This window comes from Staurois parvus, unplaced genomic scaffold (genome assembly GCF_062004578.1).
Source record: "Staurois parvus isolate SC_StPar_1 unplaced genomic scaffold, SC_StPar_1.0 ptg000061l, whole genome shotgun sequence".
NCBI classification, from domain to species: Eukaryota; Metazoa; Chordata; class Amphibia; order Anura; family Ranidae; genus Staurois; species Staurois parvus.
The window spans coordinates 10,889,298-10,909,364 of NW_028317857.1; the positions used below are offsets into that span (position 1 = coordinate 10,889,298).

A 20,067-nucleotide genomic window follows, 5' to 3' on the forward strand; every position below is an offset into this window, starting at 1 on the left:
GAAATAGCTGTCTTCACATAGCCGGGTCAAACCTTGTCCCTCCCACATTGTATTTTTGTAAAAAAGGGTAAGCGATGGAGGGCAGAGCAAAACAGCATGGAGGAATATTGTGTTCAAAGCAGAAAGGTATTTGCTGTACAAACACAGTCTGACACCATACACAGATGTTAGGAAATTGTGAGAGAAAAAACAATAAGCAAAGGAACATGAAATGATAAAAATATTGGAGTTGCCACTGTTGACTTTTCCAAGAGCACCAGCCAGGAATATGGGTTTGAAAAAAAAAATCTAAATCTCCACTCTGAAGCTGTTATAATAATGTAGCCTCCCCTCTCAATTATAGATGTGTGTGCTAGTGTTCACATGTATTTTCTCCCTGTCTGATCTCCTTCCTGCTATGCCTACCCCTAGCGTTGGTGGTCAGGCACTATAGCTGGCTCTGTGTTCTTCACTTATTTCCCATAAGGCAGGCAGGCCTACTGGAACTCAGTTGCCCCCAGGTCTTATACACAATTCTATAGTGCCTAGCTACCCCACTGCATAGCAATCAGGCACTTGTGGTTGGCAGATAGGAGGAGTAGTCCAATGGCAGACTGGGTTCTGGGCAGGCAATGTTCAGAGAGTCAGGATCAAATCCATGGTCACAAGGCAGGCAGGGTTCAGAGAGCAGTCCAAAGTCAAATCCAAGGTCAATAACAAGGAAATCCACACTAGTTGGCAGACCGGGAGCAGGCGAAGGTAAAGGTCAAGAAACAGGAACAAGGCAGGCAAACAGGGAGCTTGAAGCACTTGTAGCAAACACCATCTCAAGCATAACACTATGGGGGTTATTTACTAAAACTGGAGCGTGCAAAATCTGGTGCGGTCCTGCATAGAAACCAATCAGCTTCCAGGTTATATTGCCAAAGCTTAATTGAACAAGCTGAAGTCGGAATCTGATTGGCTACCATGCACAGCTGCACCAGCCAATCAGTGATCACATGATCGGGACCTCGTACAGAGGTCCCGTCCAATAATCGGTGTTTCACTGTGTCCGGAGGACATAGCGCGCACCGGATCGCGGTGCTGCGCGCTCCCAGGGAGCGCGCACAGCTAGAAAAAGCGGGTGCCGTTTATTAACGGCAACCAGCCCCTGGAGTGCTGCCGCCCTGCCGTTTATAAACAGCAGGCGGACGGCAAGTGGTTAAATAGTTAGTACTCAGTCAGTCTCTCTGACCAAGTACAGACAGGCTGACTGAGTACTAACTGACAGCTCTGCTCCAGCTGTCACTTTTCTAAGCCTGCTCTCCAGTATCTGACTGTGCTCATTGCAGTGTTGTGTAAATCCTGATTTAATAGAAACATCATTATCAGGCCAATTCAGCCTTCAGCTGCAAAAGCTGCACAAGGGAGGTGGCCCCCAGATGTGCAGATGTGAAAATGTATCTGTAAAAGAAAAAAAGTAGAGTATACATACAAAAAAAATCAGGTTAGGATTGTGTGGAACTTGGTTACATAGTTAGTCTGGCTGAAAAAAGACAAAAGTCCATCCAGTTCAACCATTAAAAAAAAAATTATAATCCTATACCCACAGTTGATCCAGAGGAAGGCAAAAAAACCCTGATCCAATTTGCTCCTGCGGAGGAAAAACTTCCTTCCTGATCCCCGAGAGGCAATGAGATATTCCCTGGATCAACTTTACCTATAAATGTTAGTATCCAGTTATATTCTGTGTATCTAAGAAAGAATCCAGGCCTTTTTTAAAGCAATCCACTGAGCTGGCCAGAACCAACTCTTGAGGGAGTCTATTCCACATTTTCACAGCTTTCACTGTGAAGAAACCTTTCCATGTTTGGAGATTAAATGTCTTTTCCTCCAGACGTAAAGAATGCCCTCTTGTCCTCTGTGATGACCTCAGGGTGAATAACTCTACACCGAATTCGCTATATGAACCCCTGATGTATTTATACATGTTGATCATATCCCCCCTTAATCTCTTTTTCTCAAGAGAGAATAAATTCAGTTCCTCTAACCTTTCCTCATAGCTGAACTCCTCCATGCCTCTTATCAGTTTGGTTGCCCTTCTCTGTACTTTATTCAGTTCCCCAATGTTCTTTTTGTGAATTGGTGCCCAAAACTGAACTGCATATTCCAGATGAGGTGTTACTAAGGATTTGTATGGATTGGTGGACTTATCGTTTAATGAATCAGGACTTCATGAAAAAAACACATAGCCCTAAAGATTGTTGATCAAATGTTTGGACTTAAAGTGATATTAGTCTCTATGTTCCAATGTTTGACTGCTGCCTCATGTTTCCTGTTTTAGAGTGGCTTCTTTCTCTTGCAGTGTCCTATGTAGCTACCATCGCATGCAGGGACTGGAGTTGAGTCCCTCTACACTGCGTGCATCAATAGAAACACACAGCTCTATAGCTTAGGATGGCAAGACACTCCCTGCTCCTCCCTCCTCTTTCTCCCCTCTCTTTTCCAAGCTAACAGCAGGGTCAAATCTGAATTGCCTACTGTTAACTCTTTCCAGCACCAGGGAAGTAGCACTGTGAGAGCTGGGGTAAAGTGCAAGTGTAAGACATTTTAAACTTTTTACTGGGGAATGCTTATTTTATCATGCTCAGTCATGTTGATTTACTAAAGGCAAATAGACAAGTGCGGTTGCTCCCTGCAAGGGTATTTGCTCCAAAGCATAGTAAATGAGGGGATATTCTGTTGACTTCCATCATCCAATCATGTAAAAGCAACAATGCTGTTTTTTTTCCTTGCATGTGATTGGGTATTTTTTGCAAAGTGAAGCTTCACCACATATACTAAGATCTGGAGTAAATGCCCCTGCAGAGTGTGACTGCACTTGCAAAGCGCACAATCTATTCGCCTTTAGTAAATCAACCCCTTCCTGTTTTTTGCGTGTTTTTGGAGTGGCACCATTCATTTGAATGAGCCTCCCTCCGCTCTATAAACCCGCTAAAGAAGCTCATGTACCAGATTTTGGCACTGATCCAAGTGCATTTAGTGACACTCATTTTTCACGCATTTTGTCACACAGAAAATGTTCAACAAGATACATGACTGCTACCTATTTTTGTAGTGCCAATAAAGATATTTTGTTTTCATTCTTTCAACAGCGGCATAAATGCACATTTTTGCCTGCATTTCCACTACACCAAGATGTGAACCAGGCCTAATACTACTTTAAGCAAGGACTAACTGAAGAGAAAAAGGAAAGGTTTTACGAAAGCAGTGGCCTTTGTAACTACATGAAACAAGCCTTTTTGTTTGGGAAGATTCATGTAGAAACAATAGATAGAAAGATAGATAAGTAGGTAGATAGATAGATAGATAGATAGATAGATAGATAGATAATTATATATGTATTCCTTCATTTATTAATGTCAATTTTCCAAGTTCAGCAAATAATTGGTGTGTGCTCTGTTTTATTTTATTTTATTTTATCGTTTCTTTTGCTTGAGATTTCTAAGTATGATTTAGCACTTCCATCAGAATACCCTGACAATATCAGAATTGAATTTCACAGGGCAGGAGAAAATAATAAATGCCATCCATTTCCACTTAATGTTGATTTACAATGTTTCTCTCCTTAACAGCCATGAAATACTCCTCTGAAGCGCTAGTAGTGTCGGTAATACAATATACTGTAATAAATGTTTTTTAGGGGTTGAAGTTGCAGTAATGCATATTGATTATGAGGATGATTTGTGATTTATAGGTGACTGTGTGGATTTATGAGGTCAGTAATATGATTGGATGAACGGGATATTAGGTGTCCAGTGTATTTTGTACACCTGCATCCTGAGATGCCGGGAATCGCAGTGTATTTAGGAGATGCGCCTGCAATTGCTCGGTGTAAATTCCCATTGAAGGGATTCTTGCAACAGCGGGATTTGTATTTCAGATGTATATGTAATGTATATAGTGTATGCATTAGTTTTCAATTTTTTTATGTCTTATACATGCACAACCGAAACCATTATTTGAATAGCTTTAGAGAGGTTAGTAGCTGGGTACCTCTACCATATAGCAATTTAGGGTTTCTTTTCTTCATGTAGCTTGAAGTATATGTAAACTCTAACAATACGGATCTCGTATTTGCTCCCTTTTAGTCAAATATACCATTAAGAGTTAGCTATACCAAAAACATTAGCTGTTAATCAAGCCAGAAATCCTGTGAGCTGATAACTTCCTGTACTCTCTGCTTCGTATATCCACCATGTATTTCCTGGCCAATACTGCTTATGACAGACTGCTGGCAACGAGTTATATGCTGCACCTGTCCTTCCTGCACACCCAAAACACCCAGTTTTTATGATATACGACCAAATCACCCGGGTGCATAAGGCGTTTTGTAGCAAACAGCACAGCTCATGCTGAAGTTCAGCCCCCACCAACCCCAATGCTTTAGGTATGATAGACTCCTAACCCGATTGATGCTTTACAATGATGCTGCGGCTATGCTTTATGTGAATGGCCAAGCATAGATGGGGTAGAAACATGACCCCAGTTCTGGTGTCAATCATGCAGTCCTGGTGTGTGTGCCTCAGGTGGGCAGAAGTACAGCACCAAAAACCAATGCATCCTTTTTTAAGGGGGGTATGAAAAATTGCCCTCTCCAAACAGGATATTGCACTAAACCTGTAGGTAAATAAGAAAACCTAGAACGTAAAAGGAAGAGTGGGTGTGATAATAAAATTGGCAGTGCTTCCACCCAGGACAGGGCCTCTGTGAATGGAGGGCATTCTTTCCTTGGAAATTTACCAGTAATCTATTCAAAGTAGAGAAACTACTGCATCCAACATATAACATTAAGCATAAGTATACAGATGTACACCAGCATGGAAATATTATGCGTTTTATGTAATAAAAGATTAATAATAGTACATACACTCAAGATACAATTTGGAAATATCAGCAAAGAGCCCAACAAGAGTTATAGTGGAAATATACCGGGATATATATAGTTATTAATATAGATACCTCCAGATGAATGATGCAACAATTAGTTGCAGGGGTCTCTGAGGATGGCTGCAGTGTGGCTTCTGTCTTAGTGCCAGAGACCTAAAGATGAGATCAGAGATAATGGGGAGAGCCTCCAGCCGGTTATTGAGTACTGAGCTAAAACTAACTACAAAATCCCAGAACAGAAGGAACACGATTCACTAAAATAACTGGAGCTGCATATAAACTCTATTGCAATAAACAAATTCACCTACTAACACACAGCAAGGTGTTTACTGGTATAATGCATATGAGATAACAACAAGTAGGCAGGTATACTAAATAAAAATACACACAGAAGCTAAGGGCAACAATAGCAAACTAATAAACATAGAAACACTTGCCTAATAATCCCTCCTTCTGGGTAACAGCAGCTCCCTTATAGCAGGACACGTGCTCTCATCCCTCTCTCTATTTACTTCTTCCCTCTGGGGTTTTTAACAAAGCCACCAAGGACAGGAAGTGATGTACATAAATAACTTTGTGACATTAAGTAGCACAGCTACTTACGAATACAGAAAGTCGAGGGCAGCAGATCCCTACACCAGTTTTTATGATGAAAACAGATTCTAAATGATAACATGGCGGAGGTAATGAGATACTAAACCTTCCAAGCTTTTAATGGTGCTCAGAGTTTAACCTTAAATCTAGAATATGTATGTGCTCTGCTGCGTCTAACTGGAGTATATAAATTAAAAGTGATATTTTTTTTTACTGGTTGGTGAGCATATTAAAACTTACTAATGGATTTTAAAGCATAAAGGTTTGCATTAAGTGCACTACAACTCTGGATTTGGATTGCCATATAGCTTGGTTGTGTTTTTGTAGTGATTGGCTTTCAGCTTTTGAATGGCATATTTGACTGTTTAATCATTTTGCTTGACATTTAGTGAGCAAGAGCAAATATAATGCATGGCCACGTTTACATGAACCTGTCAACACTCTCCAAATTATATTAATAGGCGGCATGTCTCACTATAGCAAACAATCCCACATGTCTGTTCAAATCAAACACAAAATATTTAGCAAACAATGTATATGGGGCTGTTTTTTACTTTCTGATATGTACATTAATGTATAGGAGCCAAACACACCAGGATATGAACTGAGCTAGTTGACACATAGGTGGAGAAATAAAGTAAATATTTACTGAGATAAACATAGAAGTCGCTACTGCTGACATTTATTCTGCAATTGACAGTTGCCTGGCTGTCAGGCTAACATATAATATTTTGAGTCTCTGACCCATGCAGATAAGAGTCTCTGACTTTTTCTGAGTTTGCTAATCTGCATAATTCTTTCGCTTCAGTGACTCAAAAAGGAATGATATGGTGCCGTCCTCTGCAGCATTTTCCTCTAAATCCTGGGTAGCTTAATGACTATGCCTCTGGGGGGAAATGAAGAGGTCGGGAGTTCCTTTATGCCCTGGGCTTGCAAGTAGTGGGTTAAAGAAGAAATTTACTCTCTCAATCAACACTAATGACTATTTTTAATCATTGTACTGCTATATACTTTGTTTAAACTTTTTTTACATTTTTTTTAGTTACTTCCTGGTTTCCAGACTTAGGCAAATGATGGCATACATCTCAAGAATCTTCAGGAGGGGAGGAGGGTTTTTCTCAGCTAAGCACTCCCCCCTGCCTGCATGCCTGAGTTAAGGGCAGATGAATTCCAGGAAGTAAATACTACATGAATTAGCATTAACTACAACCAAGATGGCCATGTTAGGGAGTGTTTTTCATTTTTCAAAGTGAATTCTAACCAAAATAAAGCATGGAGACATGGATAGATACAAAAGATGAATTTGTTCTGAATTTTATAAATGAATTAAGTAACATTTTTGGTTTTTGGTGCTCAGATGCATTGTAGTCCTGCATTAAGTGTTTAGTCTACAGGACAGAGCACTGAAGACAGAGAGTATTGGAGCAAAAGATCCTTTTTTAAAATTGCTCAGGGCATTGTTTTTTTTATTTTAAGAAGATGGAGTTGGGCTTCAAAGTGATTTTAAAGGTTCACTTTTTTTTTAAATAAACATCTTATACTTACCTGCTCTGTGCAATTGTTTTGACAGAGTGGCCTCAAACCTCCTCTTCTGGATCTTGGCTCTTCCTCTCTTTCAAGTGCCCCCATAACAAACCACTTGCTATGGGGGCAGACTCGATCCTGAGCCGGGCTGTGTGCACCCAAGAAAATTGTTGACTTATATTTGAACAGGCAAACATTAGATCTTTATTCAAACAGTGCCTACAGATAAAGGTGATGCACTTAAATAAAAACACAAGGGCATTTTCAATCATTTATGCAATAAAAATTTCAATAGATGTAATGATGTGCTGTTGAAAAAGTAAGTACACCCTCAGCTTCAGAAACTGATATTGCCCCCTCTAGCAGATGTGACCTCTTAAATGACTGCCCGCCAGTCCCTTACATCAACTCAGTGGAATTTTTGACCCCTTCCTCATGCCAAATTCCTTCAGTTGCAAGATGTTCTCTTACATGAACTAAATGTTTTGAATCCCTCATAGCGTTTAAATGTGATTTAGATCAGGGCTACAACAATACTAATTCATTAAATCTATTTCATCATTGTGAACCATTCTTTGTTAGATTTGCTAGTGTGCTTTGGATTATTATCAAATTGAAAATCCATTTCTCCCTCGGACTTTTGGACAGATGGCTTAACATTCTTATCAAGCACACTTTGAGACAACATGAGGCAGCTGATTCAATGAAAGCTGCCTATGACCTTAAGCAGCACAACAACCCATACCATACAATTTTCAACCCCTATGCTTTACAGTTAGCATAAGGTTCTTTTCCTGAAATACTGTCTTAAAGCGGAGCTTCAGTTTCCCCCAAAAAAATTAAAAGCCAGCAGCTACAAATGCTGACTTAATAAAAGGACTCTTATCTTTCCAGGGATCCAGTGCCATCTTTCCCTGGACTGGTTCATCACCGATCTTTGGGTCCACGATGCTGGCATATTTACTAAGGGAAACTGGCTGTGATTCTTTGCGGCTTCACAGCTGGCTTCCCATTGTGCATGTGCGAGCCAAACTGCACTTTGTGAATGGCCTGTGATGTGTTCCAGAAGGCTGCGGGCAAAGAGGGAGAAGCCGAACTTCTGATTGGACCACCTAGGTGATCCAGGCATGAGTGGGAAACACTACCTACCCCCCCCCCCAAAAACAAAAACATAAAAAGTGATACAGGAGTGGGGGAGGAGGTGGGAAAGTGGAAATTTCCTTTTTGTGTGAAGTTCCACTATCATTTTGCATCAAACACATCTACTGTTACTGGGGCAAACACACTGTTCCAGAAGGCACCTTCTTTGCTTACAATATATTTTGAATGGCAAAATGTAGTCTTGCTCTAATGTTCCTCTCAGACAATGAAATCTTTTCCTGAAACAACTCCTATGCAATTTAAATTGGTCTTTTCTTGATCAATTTTTTTCTGATTGTATTGACACAAAATGTTACAAGCGTTAACTAAGAATCCTGCAGTGTAAATTTTAGGGTTCTTGGGCTGGCCACTTCTGGACAAATTGGCAGTTGTTTAAAATATATGCCACTTGTAGATCAATTTCATTAAAGTGAAATGATCAATTTCAAATAACTTGGAAATCTTTTTTTAAACCATTTCCCGACTCTTAAGCATCCAGAACCTTCTTTCTTAAGGTTTTAGAGGTTTCTCTTGATCTTATCATGATGACATAGCACAGGTCATAAGCAAAGCTAACCCTGGGTATCTGGGGTTAAGATAAGACAGGTTCCACCTCCAAAATCCCTAAGGAGGTTCTGTTCATTGTCATCTAATCTGGAACATCTTATTCTCTAACTTTATGGATTTGAAGTAGTAGTAAATATAGAGGTATGCTTACCTTTGCCACAAGACAAATCTGCATTTTCATGAATTTAGATTATGAGAATGAATACACGTCATTTTTATGTATCACATGTTCAAATATATTACCTTCCCCTGTAGGCAATGTGTGGCTGAAGATCTGATGTTCGCCTCTTCCAAAAATGCATTTCCTCTCTGTATTTAACTTAAGAGAGTTAAGAGTTTTTCTTTAAAACAATAGTGGATAAACAATAAGATGATCAAAAGTAGTTAGTGCATAGTATGTATAATCTCATTGTTAGTGAATGAATATTATAAGGGGGCCTCTAATTGGCTGGGTGTTGGTGCCAAAATGCACAAGTCCCCACCCCGATCCTTCTCAAAGAGGACAGCGAACCACTGCTGGTGGTTAAAAACTTTCCTTTTGTGGCCACTCCTTGAAATAGGCCTACCTACGACATCCTCAGCCATGAACCTTTTTTATTCATAAGGAAGGAATGTCCACACTTTAAATATGTTTTCTGCACTTTACTGTAACTTGCAAAGACGGCAGTAACATGTACAGTGGGGATCGAAAGTTTGGGCACCCCAGCTAAAAATTTGTATTAATGTGCATAAAGAAGCCAAGGAAAGATGGAAAAATCTCCAAAAGGCATCAAATTACAGATTAGACATTCTTATAATATGTCAACAAAAGTTAGATTTTATTTCCATCATTTACACTTTCAAAATAACAGAAAACAAAAAAATGGCGTCTGCAAAAGTTTGGGCACCCTGCAGAATTTATAGCACGCACTGCCCCCTTTGCAAAGCTGAGACCTGCCAGTGTCATGGATTGTTCTCAGTCATTGTCTGGGAAGACCAGGTTATGTCAATCTCAAAGGTTTTAAATGCCCAGACTCATCTGACCTTGCCCCAACAATCAGCACCATCGGTTCTTCTAAGCAGTTGTCTAGAAAACTGAAACTGAAAATAGTTGACGCTCACAAAGCTGGAGAAGGCTATAAGAAGATAGCAAAGCGTTTTCAGATGTCAATATCCTCTGTTCGGAATGTAATTAAGAAATGGCAGTCATCAGGAACAGTGGAAGGTAAAGCAAGATCTGGAAGACCAAGAAAAATATCAGACAGAACAGCTCGCAGGATTGTGAGAAAAACAATTCAAAACCCACGTTTGACTGCACGATCCCTCCAGAAAGATCTGGCAGACACTGGAGTTGTGGTACACTATTCCACTATAAAGAGATACTTGTACAAATATGGTCTTCATGGAAGAGTCATCAGAAGAAAACCTCTTCTACGTCCTCACCACAAAAATCATCGTTTGAACTTTGCAAACATATAGACAAGCCTGATGCATTTTGGAAACAAGTTCTATGGACCGATGAGGTTAAAATTGAACTTTTTGGCCGGAATGAGCAAAGGTACGTTTGGAGAAAAAGGGGCACAGAATTTAATGAAAAGAACCTCTGTCCAACTGTTAAGCATGGGGTTGGATCAATCATGCTTTGGGGTTGTGTTGCAGCCAGTGGCACAGGGAACATCTCACGAGTAGAAGGAAAAATGGATTCAATAAAATTTCAGCATGGTAACTTGATAACATCTGTGAAAAAGCTGAAGTTAAAGAGAGGATGGCTTCTACAAATGGATAATGATCCTAAACACACCTCGAAATCCACAGGGTATTACATCAAGAGGCGTAAACTGAAGGTTTTGCCATGGCCTTCACAATCTCCTGACCTCAAAATAATTGAAAATCTATGGATAGACCTTAAAAGAGCAGTGCGTGACAGACAGCCCAGAAATCTCAAAGAACTGGAAGACTTTTGTAAGGAAGAATGGGCAAAGATACCTCAAACAAGAATTGAAAGACTCTTGGCTGGCTACAAAAAGCGTTTACAAGCTGTGATACTTGCCAAAGGGGGCTGTACAAGATATTAGCTCTGCAGGGTGCCCAAACTTTTGCAGACGCCATTTTTTTGTTTTCTGTTATTTTGAAAGTGTAAATGATGGCAATAAAATCTAACTTTTGTTGACATATTATAAGCATGTCTAATCTGTAATTTGATGCCTTTTGGAGATTTTTCCATCTTTCCTTGGCTTCTTTATGCACATTAATACAAATTTTTAGCTGGGGTGCCCAAACTTTCAATCCCCACTGTATATCACTTTGACATACTGACAGAACTCATTGCCATACACAAGAGCAAACCTTCTATAGCGGTCACTCATGCGTGGAACACCAGCACATAATTATTAGGCCATCTTCCTCATAGCATCCCCTCTCTATCCTTCTTGGGAGCACCACAGTGTTGGGACCCAATCTCCCTGTATACTAGTTTCCACAACATTTCACTTTCTTCAAGCTGAGTTTAACAAACTGCTCTCAGTAGTATACTAGTCTCTCTTTCTCTCTATGTTCTATTCTATACCTTTACCCAGCCACCAATGCTCACCAATGTCACTGCCACTCCCAGGTGTACAAGTGGTCACAGCAGAAAGCACTTAGCCTTGCCTAAAAGGCCTTTTGCATCCCATTCACAGTCCAGTTCACACCATAATTCAAGTCAGGACACCTACAGCTGGTTCTTTTGGGTGTTGAACTACCTTACTCTGTCTTTCAGCCCTGTGACGGGCTGTTAGAAGTAGCTGACTACATCTTCATGACTGTGGGGTGTTTGGCTCCCATGCCCTATCTCAAAAGGCCCCTCCCCTCTTGGAATTTATATGGGCACTAACTCCACCCTTTAAATCACTACAGGAAAGCTTCATCTAAAACGGGACCTAACACCCAACTACATGACCCCACACAGAGCCACTTAGTGGCAAGCTAGCTAACTGTACAAGGATACAAAGTGATCAACCCAACAGAAGACTTGGGAGGGGTAATGCAGTTAATAGTGCGTCAATAAAAATCCACTTAAGCTCCAAAAGATTTTACATCCTTCATGAAAAAACTATTTTTGGCTATACGACATTGCGCTATTTTAACTGACAATTGCATGGTCATGCAACTCTGTACCCGAATAAAATTTCTATAAATTTTCCCCACAAATAGAGCTTTTTTTTGGTGGTATTTGATCACCACTGGGTTTTTTATTTTTTTATTGTATATATGAGAAAAGACAGCAAATTAAAAAAAAAACTATATTTTTTTACTTTCTAATTCATAAATTAAGGACAAAATGTATTCTGCTACATATTTTTGGGGAAAAAAATCACAATAAGTGTACTGTATATTGATTGGTTTGTGTTTTTATTTTTTCAATATACTAGTAACGCCAGGGATCAGTAACTTATAGCAGGACTATGATAGTGTGGCGGGCAATCTGAAACTAACTGTCACTTTGTGGGCACTGACTAATTGACACTGACATCACCAGTGACACTAATACAGTGATCAGTGCTAACAATATACATTGTCACTGTACTAATGACACTGGCTGGGGAGGGGTTAACATCTAGGGGCAATCAAGTGGTTAATTATGTGCCTAGCAAGTGTTACTGTATTTACTGTGTGCTGTTTTGTACCTCAGATCGATTTATTTATTTTCCCTGCTTAGCAGGCAAAAGAAACAAAGCGATTGTTCCCTCTGTATAGAGCTTTGTGTTGTTTACCAACACAGAGCCCTAGGCTGTGATTTGACACATAGAATAATCAATTAATAAAATGGAAATTATATTTTATTATTATTACCTCTCCTTAATTAGGGAGCCAAGAAACGGGTTACTATGGTCATCACTGACTCACCAACTGATTATGGTGGGTTCCTCAAAACCAAAAACACAGCAATGAGCACTAGGGGGTCAGAGAGATCCCTTCAAAGATAGAAGTTTAAAGGAGAACCAGCAGTGGTGTAAAATTTACGCCGCTGTTGGTTCTCCTTTAAACTTCTATCTTTGAGCGGATCCCTCTGACCCCCTAGTGCTCATTGCTGTGATTTGACACAGCCAATCAACAGTTATGAATCACTGGCCGGGATCTTTTGATGAACTCCCATTGTGTCAAATTACAGGGGAGCAGGCTGGTGGGGGTGCATGCACGCGCCTCAAACCTGGAAGCAGGCAGCGATGTACTAGTACAGTGGTCGGCAAGCCGCGGCTCGCGAGCCACATGCGGCTCTTTACACACATTAATGCGGCTCTTCTGTGTGCCGGGCGCCCGCTCCCCTCCCTCCTCTCGGGCGGCCGCCCCAAAAGTCAGGACTCTGCAGCTAGCCCAGCAATGGGCAAACTGCAGCCCGCATACGGCCCGGCGGACCTTTTAATCCGGCCCGCGGAGCGTGGCAAACATTGGCTGTCAGGATGTAGGCGGGGCAGCGTGACGAACTCCTCTCCTCTCACAGTCCGCCCTGAAGACCGGAACGGCGCGGGAACACGGCGAGAGGAACGCGCCGAGCAAAGGTAAGTGAATTGACAGAATATGGGGAATGAATTACTATAGGGGGGATGAATTACTATAGGGGGGATGAATTACTATATGGGGGATGAATTACTACGGGGGATGAATTACTATATGGGGGATTAATTACTATGGGGGATGAATTACTATATGGGGGATTAATTACTATGGGGGATGAATTACTATATGGGGGATGAATTACTATGGGGGATGAATTACTATATGGGGGATGAATTACTATGGGGGATGAATTACTATATGGGGGATGAATTACTATGGGGGATGAATTACTATATGGGGGATGAATTACTATATGGGGGATGGATTACTATGGGGGATGAATTACTATATGGGGGATGAATTACTATGGGGGATGAATTACTATATGGGGGATGAATTACTATGGGGGATGAATTACTATGGGGGATTAATTACTATGGGGGATGAATTACTATATGGGGGATGAATTACTATGGGGGATGAATTACTATATGGGGGATGAATTACTATGGGGGATGAATTACTATGGGGGATGAATTACTATATGGGGGATGAATTACTATGGGGGATGAATTACTATATGGGGGATGAATTACTATATGGGGGATGAATTACTATAGGGGGGATGAATTACTATGGTTGATGAGTTACTATATGGGGGATGAATTACTGTGGGGGGATGAATTACTATATGGGGGATGTATTTTCAGTTTTAAAAATGTGGCTCTCAAAATAAATTTCAATTGTGGTTTTGGCGAGATTTGGCTCAGTTAAAAAAAAAGGTTGCCCACCACTGTACTAGTACGTCGCGGTGCCTGTAGCTGCCATCCCACCTCAGTAAAAGTACTGTGTCGGGTTGGCAAGTAAATATACAACATATTTACACTCTCACAACTAACATCCAACAAACGTTAAGTTTCCAGACTTATGTTTAGTGTACACAGGCTTTTGTTCCCAGTCTTTGATATCTGAATGATCTCAGAAGTGTTTAAAACTGATGCCATTAACGTAAGCCCAAAGCCCTTGACACTGGCCTTTAGGATGACACTAATGATTACAAAAAGGCACTGAATTAAAGATGGGGGGCATGTACTTTGGGTGTTGAAGTTTAGCAAAGCCCCTGCCCTTATCAATTCTTTATGTGTAAAGTAAAGATTTTTTAACACACACTTAAAAAAAAAAGACTTAAAACATCAGTTTAAAAACTTACCAATAAAGTACAATTGACCCCACAATCATTTTGTTTCCTTTTAGAAGTTTAAATGCCAGATTTGCTTTAAACTGCTGTAAAGTGCAGTGAGCAGACGCTTTCAGAGAAGTCCTCCGAATTTATTTACTGTTCCAGAAAAACAGTATTTCTTTCCTCACCAGAACTGCGGGTGGTTTTAATCCCTGCTAAGTGAAAAGAAACAATGCAGTGCATTGCTCAGAACATGTCTGTGTTAAAAATAGAAGAAAGTGTCCCTGCTAAATTACACAATCGGGTGCACTTAAGCTTGTTGTGAAGGCAAAAAAAATTGCTCACTAGAAACACCTGTAAGAAGAGTCTTGGCACTTAAATGTGAACTTTCAACAGCGGTCACAACACGTGCGTTGCCACTAAGATGGTTACAGGCTGCAAGGCTATAAATTGCACATTATCTCGGCATGAGAGAATGCTTTAATGCAATCTTTTCAAATCTATCTTCAGAGCTATAGGAGGTACTAAAACCAAACCAGCTCTGTCATTGCAAGAAGAGCATGAGCTGGCAATAGTTGGCAATAAAATGGAAAGTCAAATGGTATGCTAAAGCGGAAGTTAATCAGTTAACTGTGGGAATTAGAGATATCCTGTAGTGGCCATCCATCGGTTCTCCTTAAAGAAGAACTCGGGAATATGCAAAAAAAAATCACCGATTAGTACACCCCTCTACAAAAAACAATAAACAGTTAATAACATTTTGAAAATCCTTAACATTTAGGAGAAAAGTCTAATTGAATAACAGTATCTGCTCTGCCAAGGAGGAGGTGTAACAGCAGAGATTACATCACATCCTCTCCTCTCTCTCTGCAGTAAAAAGAAACTACAGTTCCCATCAACCACAGGGAATTGTAGTGAATGTGGGCGGGTACTCTAGGCCTAAAAAATTTGAATGTGTCTTAGATTCTCAGTACGCCCACCACTGCAAGTGGGGCTGAATTACATCACTGCTTCCTGGAGAAAGAACTACAAAAGGGATGCTCCAAGACCAGTGGCTGGGGGTATAGGAAGCATAGCAGCCACTGCTCCTACAAACAGGAAATCACAGAGAATTAACGGTTTGATTTGAAAATGAATAGGCTATTTCAGAGCAACTACTGGATGAGCCAGAAGATGGATGACATATTCAGTGAAGGTAGGAAATCAGCAATAAGGGTATGTAAAGAGGTTTTTGCCCAGAGTTCTGCTTTACAAATTCTGTAACAGCCCACCTTAGAAATGGAACTCATATTGCTGTCTATGCACATAAAAATTGCCTGACCTCATTGAAGACATCTTATGACCATTGGTTTTTCATATCCTACCTAAAGGCCCGTACACACGATAATAAAATCATATGAATATGTCCATACAAGGAAAGATCTGTGGATTATCTGATCCTTAGTATAGTGTTCTCGACAGCTGATTCCAACTGTTTGGACGACAAAAATTGAAGGTGCAAGCTAGAAAATTTATATCGTATGTGAACACAATATTCGATGTTCGCTCAATGTGTTCAGTAATCGTATGGAAATAATTGAATAGAAAAAAAACATGCATGATCAGAAGCAAATAACAACCCTACACATTCTCTTCTACTATGCTAGTACATAGCTACAGTACGTTTGCCTACCTTTGCCTTTGTCAGTCGAGAATTTTCGTACAAGTTAATACCATTGTCGGGTACATGATGATACACACTTTCACGATCGTTTGTCCAATTTTCTCATAGTGTGAGCTAGGCCTAAGGGTTCCCTGAAACCATATCACAGCAGGTGGTGATGACAGGTATTACGAGTACCTTAAAGCATATGGAAACCCTGTCACTGAAATCCCATTTAAGTTTTAACATGTTCATGTAATTTCATAAGGCTAAATCTATCTACCATGGAAGTGCTTGTTGAGGTATTTTCTGTTAGTGACAACGCTCTGTCACTGTATTACAATTATGCTCCTTTGTTGTCACACAGGCTTCCAATAAAGACAGCAACTAAACCTTTTAGGGATGGCTCACACCACAATTTGTGTTCCAAATCCATTCTGCATGTGCATGGTTCATGCTTTCCAGTGTATTTTTTATAGATTTGTATGCGTTCCAGTGCATTTTTTATACATTGGTAATATTCCAGTGCATTTTTCCCCTTTCTTTTCTTTTTCCACATTCCAGAAGCATTTCATACAGAAAAAAATGCAACATGTTCTACTTTTGTTGACTGCACTGGAACACACTGCACCAGTGTGTACTAGGGCCATTAGAATCTATGCTAAACACTGTCCATGTGTATTTGATGCAGAATAAAGATGCAAAGGACTACATGTAGTAAGAACCAGCCCTTAATGCACATTACACAGGCAGGTTACACTGTTGTCACTGTCAGGAAACGTATCATGAGAAATGCCATACACATATCACTGAACTGCATGTAGACAGGAAAAAAACTCACTGGATCTCATAGAAGATGAAAGAAAAATAAAAAATACAAGTGTTATTTTAATTTTAAAAAATGATATTAATATACACAGTGATTAGGAAAAATAATTGTAATTCAATTGGGGTTATATCTTTTTTAAAGGTAAAATCACCAGTTTTAGGCCATGTTTACACTCGTGGTTTGGCAGCGGTATAAATGTGTGGTTGAGCTGCTTTTTTATGTCCCTCACCTGCTCCCCCTTAAACTGCAAAGGCAGCAGATGGGGTGTATATATGCCCCCATGCTTCGCATCATTGAGTGGCAAAAATAATCCCTGCTGTTGCATTCATCGGGTAGTCAGAGGCTTTTTAGGAATTTCTGTTCTGCATCATGAACAGATATACAGAAGGAGTTCTTAGATCACTTAATAATTGACAAAAACATTTTTTATTTATAGGTACTTATATAGCGCCATCAATTCAGACAGCGCTTTGCATATACTGTATATTGTACATTCACATCATTCCCTGCCATCAAAGAGTTTACTCTCTAAGGTCCCTAATGTACATTCATACATACATATACTAGGGTCAGTTTAGACAGGAGCCAATAAACCTACCAGAACGGGGAAAACTAACACAGGCACAGGGATAACATGCAAACTCCATGTATGTAGTACCATGGCTGGGATTTGAAGTGATGATCCCAGTGCTGTGAGGAGGAAGTGCTAACCACTTAGCCACTGTGCTGCCAGGGAGAATTGGTCCACTACAGCTATGTGTTTTTCTTGCTGTGTTCCTATTCTGCTCAATTCATGTCCTGGTGACCACACAGAAGGAGTGGAAATCACCCAACGCAGGAAGAGAGACACAAGTAAAAACATGACATTTCTCACTGCAAGGACAAGAGAGATATTTGGCACACTAAGAGGAAGCAGACCAGATGTATATCGCGATGGCTAGTATATTAACCACACAAGTAAAGTCCTTAAAGTCCAAAGGTGGTTAAGGGATAATCCAACAATGCTTGACTCATTGGCAGCCGATTCAAAAAGAGCTAGAAGAGACTCCGTGTGAACCATAAAAAGGAGAGAAGCAGCACCATCTTAAGTGCAGCACTAAAAACAAATAATTTATTTCCACAAAATTGGCAACTCACAATAGTAGCAGTCAAATGAGTGCTTGTCAAACTGTTATCACCCAATAAGCAACTCCTGCCCGGTCCTGAAGCAGGCAGGTCTCCAATGCACTGTCCTTGGCTGTGCTGGTGGCTCCCAATACTTTCTGGTCAGTGTAGATCCACAGGGCGGGAGTGATTTCAGCTCCAGGTACAGCAGCAGTAGGCATAGTATGCATTTGGACCATGCATGCTCCTTCATCAGGTCAATAGGCTATGCTGCTGTACTTGGAGCTGACATCATTCCCACGTGCCCTGTGGATCCACACCGATGAGGAAGTGCTGGGAACCAGCATAACCAAGGACAGTGCATTGGAACCTGCCTGCAGCGGGACAGGCGTTGCACAGTGGTTGACACCAGTTTGAGAAGCGCTCATTTGACTACTGTGAGTTGCCAATTTTGTGGAAATAAATTATTTGTTTTTATTGCTGCACTTAGATGGTGCTGCTTCTCTCCTTTTTATTATTATAACTCTTTCCCGCTATATCCAAAACAAACTAAAGGCCTAAAGTTCTACTGTAGCAACTAGCAGGCAACAACCACACTTCCAAAAGGGGTTACAACAGACTCAGAAATGTTGAAGAGCAACTGTGGCCCTAGCCCTTGAAAAGAGTAGGAGTTGCCCCCTTCAGATAAGTAGTAGTTAGTCATAATTTTTACATGGCACCCTTAAAGTGTTACTAAACCCACAACAATAAAATCAGTCTGTATATGCAGTAAAGCATGCTTGTTATACTCACTGCGGAACCTATGGAGTTAATCCTCTTCATTGTGTAAAAAGGCTGTATTGATCCCGACTTCTCTGTTCCTCACCTTCTTCCAGTATCCCAGTATCTCCTGCTAAGACATATCATGTGGAGACACTGCATGTGCTCAGTTTGGTGTGTATTGCTAGATAGGTTTTCTTGGGAGAGTGCATGTGCCAATCAGCACTGTCCAGAGAGAGCTCAGGGGTTCTAAATCCTCCTAGAGAAAACTCATTTACCAAGCTTTAACCAGTGCTCTGCTGAACACTGATAGATGTCACAAAACTGCTATACACTACTGGTGAGAAAAGGCAGTTTATATTTACTAAAATAATTGCATTTCCATGTTCTGTGTACTGTGGGAGACCAGATATAGTGAATGCAGGGTCCTGGGTTTAGTGACACTTTAACCCAGGTTTTTAATTTTATCCTAGTGACAGGATCACTTTAAAGTGGTAGTTCAGTCAAAATCTAGGGTTAAACCTACTCCCAGCCCCATTCTAAACCTATTCTATCTAACCCTCTAAAAAAAAGATCTGTATACCTACCTATTCTGAATCCACCCTGGTCCTGTCCTATGATCAGCTGTCAGATTCAATGTAGAGGAGGAGCAGCCAGCAGCGCATGCTCCATAGTAAGCCTATGGATGACATCATCTCCCAGACATTTGCTGCCATTGTTGCCGATCTCTCCTCTGCTCTGCTGGAGAACCAGACCAGAGCCGCTTCAGAATAGGTATATATACCGATCTTTTCTTTACAAAGTTAGATAGAATGGGCTTAGAGTGGGGATGGGTAGATTTAGTCATTGTTAGATTTTGACTGAACTTCCACTTTAATATCTCCTTTATATTCACCATCATAGTTCACTCAAGAAGAACTTACTCAAAAATGAGTAAACTGTCCAATCTTGCTGTGCATGCTTTCACTCTCGGTTCTTCCCCATCCATCCAATAAAGTGCCTGAAATACTTATTAATTTCCTTTTACTTACTTACCACTAATTGCCTCCTTTCAGTTGTAATATTAATAGGCTTTCAGTGCATTGCAGCTCATTACAATTAGCCCCTTATTAAGAATGCATTTGCTGGGCTGAAGAATTACAAGAAACAATGGAGAATGCCAGTATCCCACTTACTACACACATCGCATTGCCAAAATCCCTCTCCGAGGAAAGCATCACATTATCATTGTGAACAAGATGAGGCAGACATTTAAACACTATTTTGCTATCTGCTGTTGATCGATCTTGACAGTTTAAATGC

At 40.5% G+C, this 20,067-nt stretch overlaps 1 protein-coding gene across 1 annotated transcript in view; it reads left to right on the plus strand.

Annotated features, from left to right (window-relative positions):
* The window catches only part of ADARB2 (adenosine deaminase RNA specific B2 (inactive)), a 748,635-nt gene that overhangs the window by 596,218 nt on the left and 132,350 nt on the right, over positions 1–20,067 (plus strand). The window lies entirely within an intron of this gene.